This window comes from Hyperolius riggenbachi, chromosome 2 (genome assembly GCF_040937935.1).
Source record: "Hyperolius riggenbachi isolate aHypRig1 chromosome 2, aHypRig1.pri, whole genome shotgun sequence".
NCBI classification, from domain to species: Eukaryota; Metazoa; Chordata; class Amphibia; order Anura; family Hyperoliidae; genus Hyperolius; species Hyperolius riggenbachi.
The window spans coordinates 298,399,684-298,416,425 of NC_090647.1; positions in this window are offsets into that span (position 1 = coordinate 298,399,684).

The window sequence follows — 16,742 nt, forward strand, 5'->3', positions numbered from 1 at the left end:
TATTTGGGATGGTATAGAACTTTGGATTTTCCCTCAGACTGTGACAGTTTATGAGGGGTATGAATAATTTTGGACTGGACACTTTTTGCTCAAATGAAAATAAAAGCAGTGAATTTTTTTTTCTTTCCACAATAATGCCTCTTGTACATCATCTTATTATCTTTTTGGAGACACCTATGTCATTTCCCATCAAAAATATATGTGTGTGTGTGTGTGTGTGTGTGTGTGTGTGTGTGTGTGTGCGTGCGTGCGTGCGTGCGTGCGTGCGTGCGTGTGTGTATAACTGATTCTACAGGGAACACAGTGATGCCCATGGTACAGTAGAATCCCACCCAAAACGATCATAAACATGTTCTTAGTTATTAACCACTTTACCCCCGGTGGTACAAATTTCTCCGTCCCTTTTTCCCCCCCTAAAAAATCAGGGACGGAGAAATCCGTACCTTCCGCACTACCGCCGCTGTCCGCGCTCCCGCCGCTTGTGCACGCGCTCCCGCTGCTCATGCATGCCGCCGCCCGCTCGCCCGGAGATCAATGAACGGGAAAATCCATTCCCGTTCGATGATCTAAGCCCCCGCAACGATCCGCTGCTTCTATTAGAAACAGTGCGATCATTGTGATTCTCCCAGCCTCCTACTGCTTCCTGTAAGCGTCCTTCCGGACTCTTACAGGTCTCATGTAAACAGACTCACTGTGGCCATCTTGTGTCCAAATAGTAAACTACACCCTAAAGCATTTTACACATACACATACATTGTTTACACAATAAATTAACTCATTACCTCCCACACTCCCCAATTTTTATTTTTTTTTGTAATAAAAAAAAAATACAATAAAAAAAAACATAAATAGTTACCTTAGGGACTGAACTTTTTAAATATTTATGTCAAGAGGGTATAACACTGTTACTTTATAAACTACGGGCTTGTAATTAGGGATGGACGCAAAACTGAAAAAAAATGCGCCTTTATTTCCTAATAAAATATTGGCGCCAAACATTGCGATAGGGACATAATTTAAACGGTTTTATAACCAGGACAAATGGGCAAATACATTTCATGGGTTTTAATTACAGTAGCATGCATTATTTAAAAACTATAATGGCCGAAAACTGAAAAATAATATTTTTTTTCCCACATTTTTTCCTATTTTCCCATTAAAACACATTTAGAATAAAATAATTCTTGGCATAATGTCCCACCTAAAGAAAGCCTAATTGGTGGCAAAAAAAAACAAGATATAGTTCATTGCGATAAGTAATAATAAAGTCATAGATGAATGAATGGAAGGAGCGCTGAAAGGTGAAAATTGCTCTGGTGTTCAAGGGGTAAAACCCCTCAGTGGTGAAGTGGTTAATTTAAGAAGCACTTTGGAGTGACCTAAGGCATACCTATGAAATAGCCACCAGGAGACTTGGGGGCAGGGTACAGACAATATACGCCTTACACAAGTCCCAGAGGCACTGATAACTATTCCCCCTCCAGGTCACTGTTGATGGTGGGGAATGATGTAATTAGGCTTCCAGCTATTGCTGGTGGACAAATTACAGTGTTTTAAAAGTAATCTGAGTTCCGTCTTTTGACAGTGCCCAAATTACTCACTGAACGCCGCTATAGCCGTATTTCCTATTACTGCCTATGGTGGTGTCAGCTGCGCACAAATTTCCTGTGCTGTTTTAACAGCGCTCAACCCGAAAAGCTTCCTAATATCTAAGAGTCAGATACAGAAGCCTCCCTCCTGATTTCTGGGTATGGGTCTCTTTAAGGCCCAATTCCAACAGGCAGCTGCAGACCCCGGTTAGTTGCTCCAGTGTACCTGCTGGGTGCTGGAAATCACTCAGTGTGGGCATTTGTGAGGCATCCATCTCATGGATACACACCTGAGGGCTGTCACAGCAACTCTTGAACATGGCATGCTGCCATGGAACAGGGATTACAATTGCTGCCATTTGGCTGCATGAAATTATAGCTGGTAAGCACAAACTGGCTGGCTGGCAGCCTGAAGGCTGAACTGCGTGCTGAACGTGCAGTTCAGATACCTGTGTGAATGATCCCTAAGTGCAGCTAAAGGTTCAAGGAAAGTAAAAAAGTTTAAGTAAAACTCCATCTTTTTAAAAAAAAAAAAAATTTGTGACATGTATCAGTAATAGGGATAAGCAAATCTTCTGAAAAAATAAATAAATTGTGAAACGTGCAGGAGTCATCGGATATCTTAAAGATCTGATCTGCTATGATGGTCATAATCGCAGCACATTGCAAAATGTCGTTCATGCAATCACACACACATACCCACATCGCAAGATCGCAGAAATGATTGCTCATCATGCAAAAAAATCACCGTTCGTGGAAAAAAAAAAGTTCAGAAAATCACGACATGGGTATGTAGCTTAAGTTTCAAAACAGATCTTTCAAAATATATTTATGCCTGGATTGTGGTTCTTTAAAGTGATCCAGTAGTGATAGGTACCTTATTTGTTGGACCATAAGATGCTCCGGACCATAAGATGCATCTAGGTTTAGAGGACAAAAAGAAGGGTAAAAAAATATATACTTAACCTAGTGCATCCATGGTCCAGAAACATCTTGTGGATTTTCTACCCTCAATCTCCCCCCAATTCTTATTTTCCCCTTGTACCTCTTGTGTCCCCTTGTGCCTCTTGTGTCCTCTGTGTCTCCTTTATCCTGTGTCCTCCTGTGTCCCTTCTGACTCCCTGGATGCTGTGACAGACAAAGCATTTTTGAAGTTAAGGAGTAAATGGGAGCTGGAACTGATTATTGGAATAATGTGGACACTGTATAGTTCAAATAGCAATTGCTATCGGTGATGATCAGTAGAAATGGCCCAAACCGTTCGCCTGGCGAATAGTTCACAGTGAATACGGGATGTTTGCTTTCGCCCCCTCAGGCGAACACATGGCATGTTTGACCCTCCCCCTATACATTATAATGAAGCCAAACTTTGACCCCTCACCCCAGAGTCAGCAGACACATGGCAGCCAATCAGCTATCCCTCCCACCTAGACTGCCCCGCGCTCAGAAAGCCAGCACAGCAGCCATTTTGCAGTCTGTGTTTGGCTTCTGTGCTAGTCAGATCAGGGAGAGTGTGCTGCTGACAGGGAGAGCATTTAGTAGGCCTGTGTTCTGTGTCCTCTGTGCAGATTCTTGCTGCTAACACATTGACATGAACAGCTAAGCCCTTCTTAGGGCTGGAACATTGTTTTTCTTGCTATTGTATTGCTACTCTGGGTACAGTGCACAAGTTAGCTGTTGGAGACTGGTTTGCTAGTCCTAGTAGTGCACTGACTATAACCCAATAATCCTTCACCACCACTACTGGCATCTAGTATCCACTACTGCCCCCTGTATAAGGCCTCAGGTCAGAATCAGTGTTTTTTTGGTTACTTAACTGTCAATGAACTACCTCAGCCTGGCCATAGAGGCTGGAAGCCCACAATCACCTACACTCCCACAAATGTGCACACAAGCACGGTGGCCACTACACACCACTACACTAAGATTCCCACCGAGAGGACTAACATTTATGTCCTGGAGGTGTCATCTAGCAAAAACAATTATTTGCTCAGCTGACGTTATGTCAGTGTGAACCGAGCCTAACCCTTACGCTACCTTATCATCGTGTACACACGCCGGAAGTTTTAAAGCACTTAATTCCACAAATTTAGCAATGTACTGTGATTTCTGCCCCTTAGAGATTAAAACAGGACTCTGAGTCAACTACCTAATTTTTTATGGGACTTTTGCCCCTTGAAACAACCTTTTTATCACTTTTGTGGCCAGAAACAGTCCCTATAGATTTTAAAATTTGCCTGCCCATTGAAGTCTAAGGTGGTTTGCTAGATTTGCCTGTTCGCAAACGTTTGCTGAAATTCATGATCGAAGTTCGCGGACCGAAAGTTTGAGGTTCGAGCCACCACTAATGATCAGTAAGTATCATGGAAGGTGTAATTAGGAGAGACTGTAGCTCACAATTATACTTGGAACAGTAAAGAAGGGTTCAGGCAGAGTTGGGAAAATGTGGACAGCAGTGCAGTATAATTTTGCACTATGTATGTTTTCTCATTGACAAATATGAACCCTTTCTCAGTGTTTCCTCCTTAAAATACATGCCAGCTGTCCTGAATGCTCTTTACTGAAAAAGTACAGGCACTTTAGGCACTGATGTACCTACCACAAGGCTGCTGGTGCTCACAGCCCAGGGTGTAGCCATGGCTAGGGGTGCCGCAGTGATGTTCAGCCACTGTGTTTTTCCACCTGGGAACTTTTTTCATAGTTCGGGGAACATTCAGGAAAATGACATTAGGCAGTGCATGGGACTGTACTACTTCCTGCACTAGATGTAGCACCCCTCTCCCTTCCCGTACCATGGGCAGTGTGTCTCCTCACTCTCTACAAAAAAGCCTGCAGTGAATGAATTTGCAGAGCAGCAGGGTACGTAGCGAGAATGATTGCTGTGCTGTAGCTGGGACATTAGCAAGGAGAGGTGGCAGGATGTGTTTAGTGCTTCAGAAGTTGCCTGTTATTAGTAGCCATGTGCACTGGCTGCTGTAATACCAGAGTGTCCTGGACTATTGATTATTTATCCTGATTAGATTAATTAATCAATAATGCAGGGCAGTCTGCTGCTGTTGCAGAAGCCAGTGATACATGTTCTTACATCTGACTTCTATAGTGAGAAGAGAAGCAAGCTTCTAGCAATTTAGATTAGCTTGATTGCTGGTAATCTTAGTAATCGTATCTCTTACCAGCCCCCCTCCCACCCTGTAGTCTTCCCCATGTCCATTTACTCTTTTTAGATTTCAGTGGCTCCTTTTAACTGCATGTCCCTGCCAAACAGCACTGGTGATGTCTGCAGTCCTGACAATAGTCCTTCCTGCCATTTCTCCTCTTCCACCAGGCTCTCATGAGCCTTTACCTCTTTATCCCCCCCTCCTCCTATGCATCTCTCTCTCTCGTATGTCTCCCTTTTCTGACTATCCTCAGAGGAGCTAACAATCTAATCATGCTATAGTCATAGTCTAATGTCTTACATTCTTATTCTTCTTATTATTAGTATTATTTATTTATAAAGCAATGACATCTTCTGCAGCACTTTACAGAGTACATAATCTCACAATCTAATCATTCTATAGTCATAGTCAGGGGTGCTCGGATACCCCTTTTCAAAATCCGAATTAATCCGGATCCGGATACCCAGATATTCGGATCCGAACATTTTGGTATCTGAGTAAACTCAGATATCCGAACCCAATATCCTGGATATCCGGCCGGATTCGGATATCTGGATAGAAAACCGGAAGTGACCTAAAAATGGCTTAAAATGCTTCCAAAAGTCTCTTCAAATGGCAAAAACCCCTTTCGGAGGTCTCTTTCTCTCTCTCTCTCTCTCTCATTCTTGCCATTGAAGGTGATTTTGGCTTCTGCTCGGATATCTGAACTAACTATCCGCCCGGATTTCGGATTTCAGATGGGAAATCAGAGTTTGTCGGATAGTGCTATTCAGATTTTAAAAAATATCCGAATTGCTATTCAAAGTTCGGATAGTAGAAAAAGTTTGGATTATCTGGGTAGTTCGGATACCCGAATATTGGATGAGCACCACTGGTCATAGTCTAATGTCCTACATTATTATTATTATTATTATTATTATGTATTTATATAGCAGTATCGTTGACTTCTACTGCAGCACTTTACAGAGTACATATTCATGTCAGAGGAGCTTACAGTCTAATCATACTATAGTCATAGTCTAATGTACTACCATATTATTGTTGTCTATTTATATAGCACTGACATCTTCTGCAGCACAGTAGAGAGTACAGAGTTTTATAAGGGTTAGCTCCATCCACATCCTGACAACTCCTTTTCCCCCAAAATTTGCAGCAACACGCTCAGCGTCCTAACCCATCAACCCTCCTATCACAAAAATGTGGTTGTTTGGGGTTGTGTGTGTGTATGTAAATAATCAGCCTCGGGTGTCACATTTCCTAGGTACGCCACTGCTTTTAGGCCTGGGACCCACAGGAGCTTTTGGAAATCACACCTATTTCAGAAAGCGCAAAATTACCTCCAATACTGAAGTAGAGCCATCAGGATTTGCAGCTATGGCTCACTCCAAAAAATCGCAAGAATGCTGTATGACCTGTGATTGCGGTTTGAGGTAATCACTATCACTGCAGTGGAACCACCTGCATTGACTAACTTTAGCCTAGCACTTTTAGAATAACCAGTGATTCCAAAGAAGTTCAAGTGGGTCTCAGGCCTTATTCCAATCTGGGAAATCACACATAAGATGTACTGTGTACACACACAATGTGGGCCATTTATGAAACATATATTTTTACACACGTACATTTTATACACATACATATTACTGGGTTTCAAGAATAGCGTGACACACTTTATACAATAAATGTAGTGCTGTGTGTGTAAAGCGAGGCATGCAAACTATGTAACATGCGTTGCATAGTTTGCATGATACCCAGAAAAATTTACGTTAGCTGTCTCCATAGGTCTGTGTTCCGTTTTTTTAAGTAAACAGATCCTGATATGTGATCATCATTTTATTGAAGTCCTATTCTCTGTCAAGAATAAAAGCAGCTTATTTGTTTCCCAGTTGTTTACAGAGCAGAAAACATTTGGGATGGCATTCCCAGATTAGCTTGTGTGGGAACAATGTATAGCAGCATATGCTTTGCTAGCTTTGTCACATCACAAGCCAATGGAATTATTTTCTGTTTGTGGAAAGTGCGGTACTCATGACACTGGTGATTGACAGCATACCACGCAGGACAGTCACTGTGTGTGCTTCATCTTGTGATGCATGCCTCATAGTTATCGTAGATCTGTCTGTTCTTGTACTTGTATCCATATCTGGCATTTCATCTAGGACCTGGGCTCATGGAAATAATCTTTCTGCAGTATGTTCTACGATATGTACTTCATCACAGCTCCCAACAGTCCCTCTTTTGGAGGGACAGTCCCTCTTTGGGAACCAAATCCCTCTGATCATCTTTTTCCTTTATTTGTCCCTCTTTCAGATTTATGTAAATACATGCATTTTTATACTGAAAAATTAGTTTAATTGACTCTAAACTTAATTCCTATCCTTTAAATTGATTTATTTCTTATTTTCAAATGTTAATGTGATAAAATGAACCACAATAGAAAGGACCAGTGTGGCTTGTATTATGAAACAAGATATTTTTATTATGAAATGTTTATAGTATGCGTGACTAGGGGTGTGGCGGGGCGTGGTTAGACGTGTGGTATGGGGTGTGGCTTAAGTATCCCTCTTTCTGATCTCAAAAAGTTGGGAGGTATGTCTACATACAGTATGCAACACAATGTCCAAAATTACAATATGTACCAATATTAAAAGGCAGCTCTTTTAAGATTTTTTTTCAGTAACATAATGCAAAGTAATGGTCAGACAGGCCCCTGTAAAATTTTGGATGGGGCCCCCTCCCCCTGCACACTGAATAGGGACTGTCTACAAAACTTTGTATGCTTCGTTATCAGTGGCTGAGCAGATGCAGTCATTAGAACAATTGTACAGAGAGCAAAACGTTTTTTTCTCTCCTCATCCTTAGTTGTCAATTTCTCAGGACGGGGCCCTCTGTGGCTTCTGGGCCCTCCTGCGGCTGCATCCCTTGCAGGGTCTATTGTTATCCCCCTGCATATATTATGAATGGGATAGTGGAGCAAACACGCCAAAATGCACACAACCATGCGGTGAGATTTCATGGTGAATAGCAGTGCATGTATGGAAACATCACAGAGTGCAGTCTAGTGTAGCAGAGTGTACATATGGAAAGGAGCCCAAAGTCAATAGCTGCCAACTTTAGCAGTTATAGGCAAAGTCCCCTTACATGATAGTCATTATGTTTTGAATCAGGATGATGCCATTTATATTGGCTAACTTAGAAGAAAAGCAGTAAGCTATTGGCTGTGAAGCATTCCCACTGGTGCAGAAACATTAACACATACATTAACACATACATTTTTATGCGTTAGTGGTTCAAAAAATTTTAAATTTTTCCGTATTGAACCACTGACGTGTAAAAATGTTTGTGATAATGTTCCTGCACCAGCGGGAATGCGTAAAAATGTACGCAATGCGGCCCGTCGACCCCAAGGTCGGCAAAAACTAAACTAGCTGACGGAGGGGAACCAGAGCAGCAGTGAGTAACTACGACAGTACAGGATGGCTGCATGGGGCTGGTAGAAGCCCCAGGTAATGAAAGTCATTTTTTTTTGCCTGATAACTCCTTTAAGTAGAAAATAGTGAATTCTACTGAGAAAGGGTAAATGTGCATCAGTTCAAGGGTGGTGGGGGTATCACAGGGCAGGGTACCGTGGGTGCCCTTTGTGATCAGTAGATGCAGCGGTAACAGCAAATAGAGATGGCCCAAACCTCCGATTTTCGGTTCGCGAACCGGGTTCACGAACTTCCGCGAAAGTTCGGTTTGCGCAAACTTTCTCGAACCCCAATACACTTCAATGGGGAGACGAACTTTGAAAACTAGAAACACTTATGCTGGCCACAAAAGTGATGGAAAAGATTTTTCAAGGGGGGCATGGCGGAGTGGGATAGACGCAAAAGTCTTGGGGAAAAAAAATCTGGATTTGACGCAAAGCAGCGTTTTAAGGGCAGAAATCACATTAAATGCTAAATTGCAGGCCTAAAGTGCTTTAACCACCCTGGCGTTCTGATTAAATCGCCAGGGTGGCTGCGGGAGGGTTTTTTTTAAATAAAAAAAAAACTATTTCATGCAGCCAACTGAAAGTTGGCTGCATGAAAGCCCACTAGAGGGCGCTCCGGAGGCGATCTTCCGATCGCCTCCGGCGCCCAGAATAAACAAGGAAAGCCGCAATGAGCGGCCTTCCTTGTTTTGCTTATATCGTCGCCATAGCGACGAGCGGAGTGACGTCATCGACGTCAGCCGACGTCGTGACGTCAGCCGCCTCCGATCCAGCCCTTAGCGCTGGCCGGAACTTTTTGTTCCGGCTACGCTGGGCTCAGGCGGCTGGGGGGACCCTCTTTCGCCGCTGCTCGCGGCGAATCGCCGCAGAGCGGCGGCGATCAGGCAGCACACGCGGCTGGCAAAGTGCCGGCTGCGTGTGCTGCTTTTTATTTCATTAAAATCGGCCCAGCAGGGCCTGAGCGGCAGCCGCTGGCGGTGTTGGACGAGCTGAGCTCGTCCAGACCGCTCAGCTGGTTAAAACATCTTGCATGTGTATACATCAATCAGTGAGTGTAATTAGAGTACTGCTTCACACTGACACACCAAACTCACTGTGTAATGCACCACAAACAGCCGTTTGTGTTGTGACGGCCGCGCTGGACTGGTGCGCACCATGGCGAGATTGCTCTTCCTCAGTGAAATCAGGTAATGTCTGACTGCCTTATCAACTTTCGATGGGTTTTCCTCTACCATTATTAAAGCTTACATCTATTTTTTTTTTATTACATTTTCTGCTGGCTGTTCAGTACCTGCAACGAGAATCTGTTATGGAGGGCAAGTCTGCCATTGTGAGTGACTAATGATCTGGGGTCAATTTCCACCATCAGTGCACACCAAGTGCGCTGAAACAGATGGAAATCCCCACAGTCACAGAAGCAGAGTACCCAGTATATATTAGTAGAGGGGAATTCCAACCAACAGGTGGAGCTATGGAGTACAGAGGAACAAGTCCTCTGCACACCCACAGATGCCAGATTGAAATTGCACGATGAAGCAACACTGGGAATTATAAACAAGGTAGCAACTCAAAAGAGAGCAAGAACAGAGACAGACTATATGAATGTCTACCAATCTAGTTGCCACCCAGCGACGGCAGACACATAACAACAGAAAAGACCAGAGAGAGAAAGCCAATCGCAAGAGAGGCGATTGCTATCAGCAACACAAGACTGAGAAAAGACAGAGCATGAATAGAGTAAAGGAAAACACAGCAAACAACCGCAATCCAAACGCCAAGGAAAATAACAAATTAACTAACTAAACACGGTCACCGCACGTTATGCGCAAGAGTGACAAGCGCGTTAATATCACGGTCACTGCACGTTAAGCGCAACAGTGACAAAACGTACCAACCCTGACTAACAGGTGAACACGGAAAACAAAGACAAACAGGTAGCGGGAATGCTTGCTAATCGGTTGCCTAACACCAGACAACAGCAAGCGTTCGTTCTAGACAAAACAGACAGAAGGAGTAACCAATAACAACCGCTGCCAAGGTTATACTCCAAGACACAGACAAGTAAGATCCACCACCTCTAGAGCTAGGGCGAATGCGATCTAGGAACAGGACTGAACGATTCACTATCAGCCACCGCAGGCGATAGTGTAAACGCAAGGCCAGGACAAGACAAGACAAAAACTAGGCAATACAAATAATACACACAAAACTGACTGCACTAGTAGGAGTGCAAATTGCACTCCCCAAGAATTAACTATGCTAGAATATTTTAGCAACCAGATACCAAGAGGCTGAGGCTCTAAGGTTAGTCTCACTAAACAGAAACTATGACGAGCAAGGATTCTGGGAGGAAGTGACATTTATACTGAAAACCTTCAAAGGAAGCAGACAAGCAGATTGCAAGATAAGTGGATGCAAATCAGTCACTACAGCAGCAAGCCTCCCGAATCTTGCAAACTGACAAAAAGGCCTCTTTTCCCTGGACTGAACTATGCAACCTGCATAGGAAACTAACAAACTGTCCAGGGAATCAAGGCCAGCAGAGCGGATTCTGACAGTCACCATGGGTAATGGCCGGGGAATCAGGGTTCGATTCCGGTCCGGAGTGGGAGCTACCACCACCACATATCCAAGTAAGGACCCATTTGCTGTATAAGTAATGTACCTGCCCTGACCGTGCTTTGCAGACCAGGCATCTGTGGTCAGATGGACCCTTTGACCCAGCGCTGTGTGCCAGAGATGACACCACTTGCCATTAATGAGAATCTGTTATGGAGGACAAGTCAGCCATTCATTCAACTGTGTGAAACTTTCGAGGGTACTTTCTCAGTAGCATGGTGAACACGGGTAATGGCCGGGGAATCCTGGTTCGATTCTGGTCCGGAGTGGGAGCCTAAGAAACGGCTACCACCACCACACATCCAAGGAAGGCAGCAGGCATGCTGTGGGCAAAGGAACAGGAACGTCTACCACACATCCAAGGAAGGCAGCAGGCATGGCATGTACGTCCCGAGGTAGTGACCAAAAATAACAATACAGGAGGACTTTCGAGGCCCTGCTGTATATGACACTGATCGACTTTACTACCTGTAATGAGAATTTGTTATGGAGGGCAAGTCTGCCATCCATTCAAGTGAAAGGTATGCACTGACTGCCAGGTATAATACAATGTGCAGTCACAGATGCAGTGAAAGGTATGCGGTGACTGCAAACAGAGTGCAGGTGATGGCGGCTTTCCAGCCCATATGGTCACCGGGCTGAGGTAGCTGAATGACAGAACAGTGACTGTCCAGCTGATCAAATTTGGTCTGTCCACAATGAAGCAACAACCTTATTATCTTGGGTGTGCCCCCCCCCCCCCCCCCCCCGAGACACTCATATAACCGGCGGTCATTGTTTCATTGTGATACGCAAGTCCCTTCACCGCGGCAAGGTATTGATCATGAAGGGGAATTGGCACATGTACATGCCTTTTGTTTTGTTGTTGCAGCTGCAGTGCAGCCAGAAAAATTAGGCAGGCATGTACACGCACCAGAACAATTATTATAGCGGCCGCTGCTAGCAGCGTTAAAAATTCAGGAATCCACCTGGAGTCCTGGACCCTGTTGGTGGTGGCAGAGAAGGCAGTCAAGCGGCCTGCGGGCAGAGGTGCTGTGTGGGGAGCGACTTAGTCTTGCAGTAGGCAGTCGCATGGCATGCAGGCAGAGATGCTGTGTGTGGGGACTGACTTAGTCTTGGGGCGGGCAGTAGCCCTCCGGGATCCATGCCTCATTCATTTTGATAAAGGTGAGGAACTGAACACTTTTGTGATTTAGGCAACTTCTGCGCTGAAGGTCCTTTCTGATAGGACGCTTGAGGCAGGGCAAGACAGAAGTTAGATGGCAAATTGAGACAGCTCTGGCCACAGGTCAAGCCTGCGCACCCAGTAGTCCAAGGGTTCGTCACTGCTCACAGTGTCTACATCCACACTTAAGTCCAAGTAGTCAGCTACCTGCCGGGGCAGGCGTTGGTGGAGGGTGGATCCGGAAGCGCTAAGATGAGGCGTTGGACTAAAGAATGTCCGCATGTCCGACATCACCATGAGATCGCAGGAGCGTCCTGTCCTTGCCTACGTGGACATGGGAGAAGTTTTACTGGCAGTGGTACCTTTATTGCGTTGTGCTGTGACATCACCCTTAAATGCATTGTAAAGCATAGTTGCCAGCTTGTTCTGCATGTGCTGTATCCTTTCTGGCTTCAGTTGAGTTAGTAACATTTGTGCCTATACCGAGGGTCTAGTAGCTTGGCCATCCAGTACAGATCATTCCCCTTGAGTTTTTTTATACAGGGGTGCCTCAACAGGCTGGACAGCATGATAGACGCCATCTGCACAAAGTTGGATCCAGACGTACTAATCATCTCCTCTTGCTCTTCCTCAGTGATGTCCCCCCAGCCACGAACAATACCACGGGAACATTGAGCAGCACAAGCCCCCTGCGATGCCTGCTGTGGTTGTTTTTCTGCCACTGCCTCCTCCTCCTCCTTCAAAGAAACACCTTCCTCATAATCCGAGTCTGACTCCTCTTCCCCACACGACTCTTCCTCCTCCTCCCCCCTCTGTGCTGCCGCAGGTGTTGAGGAAACATCTGGTTCTGATGCAAATTGATCCCACAACACTTCCTCCCGTAACTGTTCCTCTTCACGCTCCTCCACAGCTTGATCCACCACTCTACGCACGGCACGCTCCAGGAAGTAAGCGTATGGGATAAAGTCGCTGATGGTGCCTTCATTGCGACTCACCAGGATGGTCACCTCCTCAAACAGCTGTATGAGCCTGCATGCATTTCGCATGAGGGTCCAGTTGTTGGGCCAGAACATCCCCATCTCCCCAGATTGTGTCCTTCTACTGAAATTGTAGAGGTACTGGGTGACGGCTTTCTCCTGTTCTAGAAGACGAGAGAACATAAGGAAGGTCGAATTCCAGCGAGCCGGGCTATTGCAAATGAGGTGTCTCACTGGCAACTTGTTTCTCCGCTGAATCCCGGAAAAGTGTGCCATGGCCGTGTAAGACCGCCTGAAATGCCCACACAATTTCCTGGCCTGCTTTAGGACGTCCTCTAAGCCTGGGTACTTTGACACAAATCTTTGAATGACTAGATTCAGCACATGCGCCATGCAGGGTACATGTGTCAGCTTTCCCAAATTCAAAGCGGAAATGAGATTGCTAGCTTTGTCACACACCACTGATCCACCTGTTTGTTGAGGGCAGCCAGGAGAGCTGCTCCAGTGTGACTCTCCGCTTTGAGGCAAGACATGTCTAAGATGGAGTGACACTGTCGAACCTGGCATGCAGCATAGGCCCTATGTAGCTGGAGAGGAGATCACAGCACCAGTAGATTTGAACTGCCACTCAGCCAAGGAGGAGGAGGATGATGACAGCGAAGAGGATGTAGCAGGAGGAGAGGAGGTGGCAAGAGGCCTGCCTGCAAGCCGTGGAGGTGTCACAAGTTGGTCCACTGCGCAGCCATGTACTCCCTGCTTGCTATCAGTCACCAGGTTGACCTAATGGGCTGTGTAAGTAATGTACCTGCCCTGATCATGCTTGGCAGACCACGTATCCATTGTCAGGTGGACCCTTGACCCAACGCTGTGTGCCAGAGATGACACCACTTGCCTCTCAACTTCATGGTATAGTTTGGGTATCGTCTTTTTAGACAAATAATTGCGGCTGGTATCTTCCACTGCGGTGTCCCAATGGCCACAAATTTACGGAAGGCCTCAGAGTCCACCAGCTGGTATGGTAACAGCTGGCAAGCTAACAGTTCTGCCAAGCCAGCTGTCAGACTCCGTGCAAGGTGGTAACTGGCAGAAATTGGCTTCTTCCGCTCAAAGATTTCCCTTACAGACACCTGGCTGCTGTGGGCAGAGGAGCAGGAACCACTTAAGGTCAGAGGCGGAGTGGAGGAGGGTGGCTGTGAAGGTGCAAGGGAAAAATGGCTGAAGATGATGCACCTGAAGGAGGAGGAGTAGAAGGATGGTGGCTTTTCTTTTGTGTGCTGCTTTTGCTCAGGTGCTCTTCCCATTGCAGTTAGCACCTTTTCTCCATGTGCCTTCGTAAGGCCCTTGTCCATACGTGGGTGTTGGCCTTTCCACGGCTCAATTTTTGGAGGCAGAGAGAACAGATGGCATTGCTCCAATCTAGTTAGTATAAGCAACACTACAAAAACCTACCTGTTAAAAATAGTTTGCCCATCTTCTTCTAGGCCTGATGCAATTGTCAGACTTGCCACACCAGTATTAACCGCTGGTGAGTCTGATAGTCAGGGGATAATAACGTCCCCTGATCCAACTGCAGTTAGCTCCAGGCAGGGTGGTAGAAAACTCATTGGGGTGATCTTATTGTATCTTATATTGCATTTTTCATGCTGCTGGGAGGTGATGGTTCCCATCAGACATGAGTGCTAGCTGAGACCTGCAAAAAACAGGTCTAAAGACCGTAATGCACGTCGTCGGCAGTCTCCATTCCTAATCATACCCCCAGAGCTCCCTGTTGGTCCGCCCCGCAGCACAGAACTCCCTGCAACTCAGCCAGGTCCTGCATATCACTGCTCATTGCCGGAACACCCATCTCAGTAAAATACTCTGAATGCATCTTTGGAGCTCCCCCTGGGAGTCCTTATCGGCCCACGGTCTAGATAGACTAATAAGAATCCTCCTCAGGGAGAACTCTCATTGGTCCGGACCTGCAGGGGCTTCTTTAAGAAGGGGATCCCCAGATTCCCGCCCACTCCCTGACATACTGACATACCCCTTACTCATCTCCACAAAGAATTAAAATGAAATAAAAATGCAACCATGAAAAAAGTCCTTTATTGCTCTTAATTAATCATAAATATTTACCTTTTGTTACTCCCATGACAGTATGCTCGGAAATGATCGAGTGCCATGTCCTCTCGATACACAATGAATTACATTGAATGCCGCACTTGTCGATCCCTGCCCTGGTGACTGACAAACAACCCCACACATGTTGATCCCATTCTTATTCTGGGCTTGCTGACATACCCTGCAAGTTTGGTGATTTCAGGATGTATGGGGGCTTTACTATTAACCGCTAAAGTTGTCAGCCATTGACTTCAATTTTAAATACAAATGCAAACTTTTACTTCAAAAATTTGCAGTTAAAACAAATGGTGAATGTTTTTTATTTGCCAGGAACTGTTCGCCAGTGAAATAGTTCATCCATGCCTACCCCCAACACTAATGGCAGTGAAGATCCTTTGGTCATACTATCCAAGATCACCATTACTCCTGCCCTTAGTAGTATACTAGTACTTGGTGCCATAGGATGATATGTGTGTAGGTTTTATTAATAGAGATATCCACCATTTACCACTTATGTGACTGGAAATCACAATCACCTGCTGGATAATTTACTACCATGCTGGGGAGAGGGTCCTTTTGAAAGTGTATACACTGCACTTCCCTACCCCAACCTCCCACTGACTGGTCATTAGTGTTTGAGCTTGCTGGAAAACCATGTTTGACCGCTCCTGTTATTTTCCACCTCAGCTCACTTTTGCCTGCCCTCTCTCTTCACCTCTCCTAAGGACAGAACGCTCTGCTCTACAGATAGCCAAACATTGTGTTTAAACAAGGAAAGGTTTCACAATCCACTTGATCCATTTGATTTGATCATTTTGGATAAACCAATATTTTAGGTCTGTACTGTCACTTTTTAAATGCAGAGCTCAGGTTAACTTAGCTAAGATCTCCTGTATAATGAAATTGACCATGAGCCAAAAAATGACAGTAGGCCTTACTTATTAAGGCATCTCCAAGCATCCTCTGTCATGTCTAAGAATCTCCGGTGAGAAAATAGTGGAGAATTCCATAAACCGGGACTGGACTAGCTAAAAATGTCTGCCGTTATGTGGCAACATCCCTTGGGTCATATTAGATTACAGTCAGGGATGTTTGTAAATAGCACTATGCAGCCTCCACAGCAAGAGTTCTTTTTTTTTCCTCCAATAAATCTAGGATAGCTTCAAAGTCAGATTTATCTACACACCTCTCTTCCATGTGTGTATTCCTTTAGGCAGTATCTGTTTCCAATTGCAGATTCCTCTTATATATGCAGCAACTCCCCTATTCCATATCCAGCCCCCCCCCCCCCTCGGGTAGCAGCTTCCCTATACCACAGCCTATATGGCCTTTCCAAAAAACTACCCCTTGATAACATGGGATTATTAAGATACAAGTTTTCACTGGTTTAAGTTCTCATTGCAATCACACAAAATTTAAAGTGCATGGTAACCAATGCTGGGAGCCTTGCAAATAAAATAGATGAACTAGAGTTCATTCTGAATGACAAAGGCTATGACATTGTGGGAATAACCGAGACATGGATGGATGAAAGCCATGACTGGATAGCTAATTTAAAAGGATACAATGTGTTTAGGAGGGATAGAACAGGGAAAAAGGTGGAGGGGTTTGTCTCTTTGTTAAGAATTCTCTTACAGCTGTCCTCAACGATGAGAT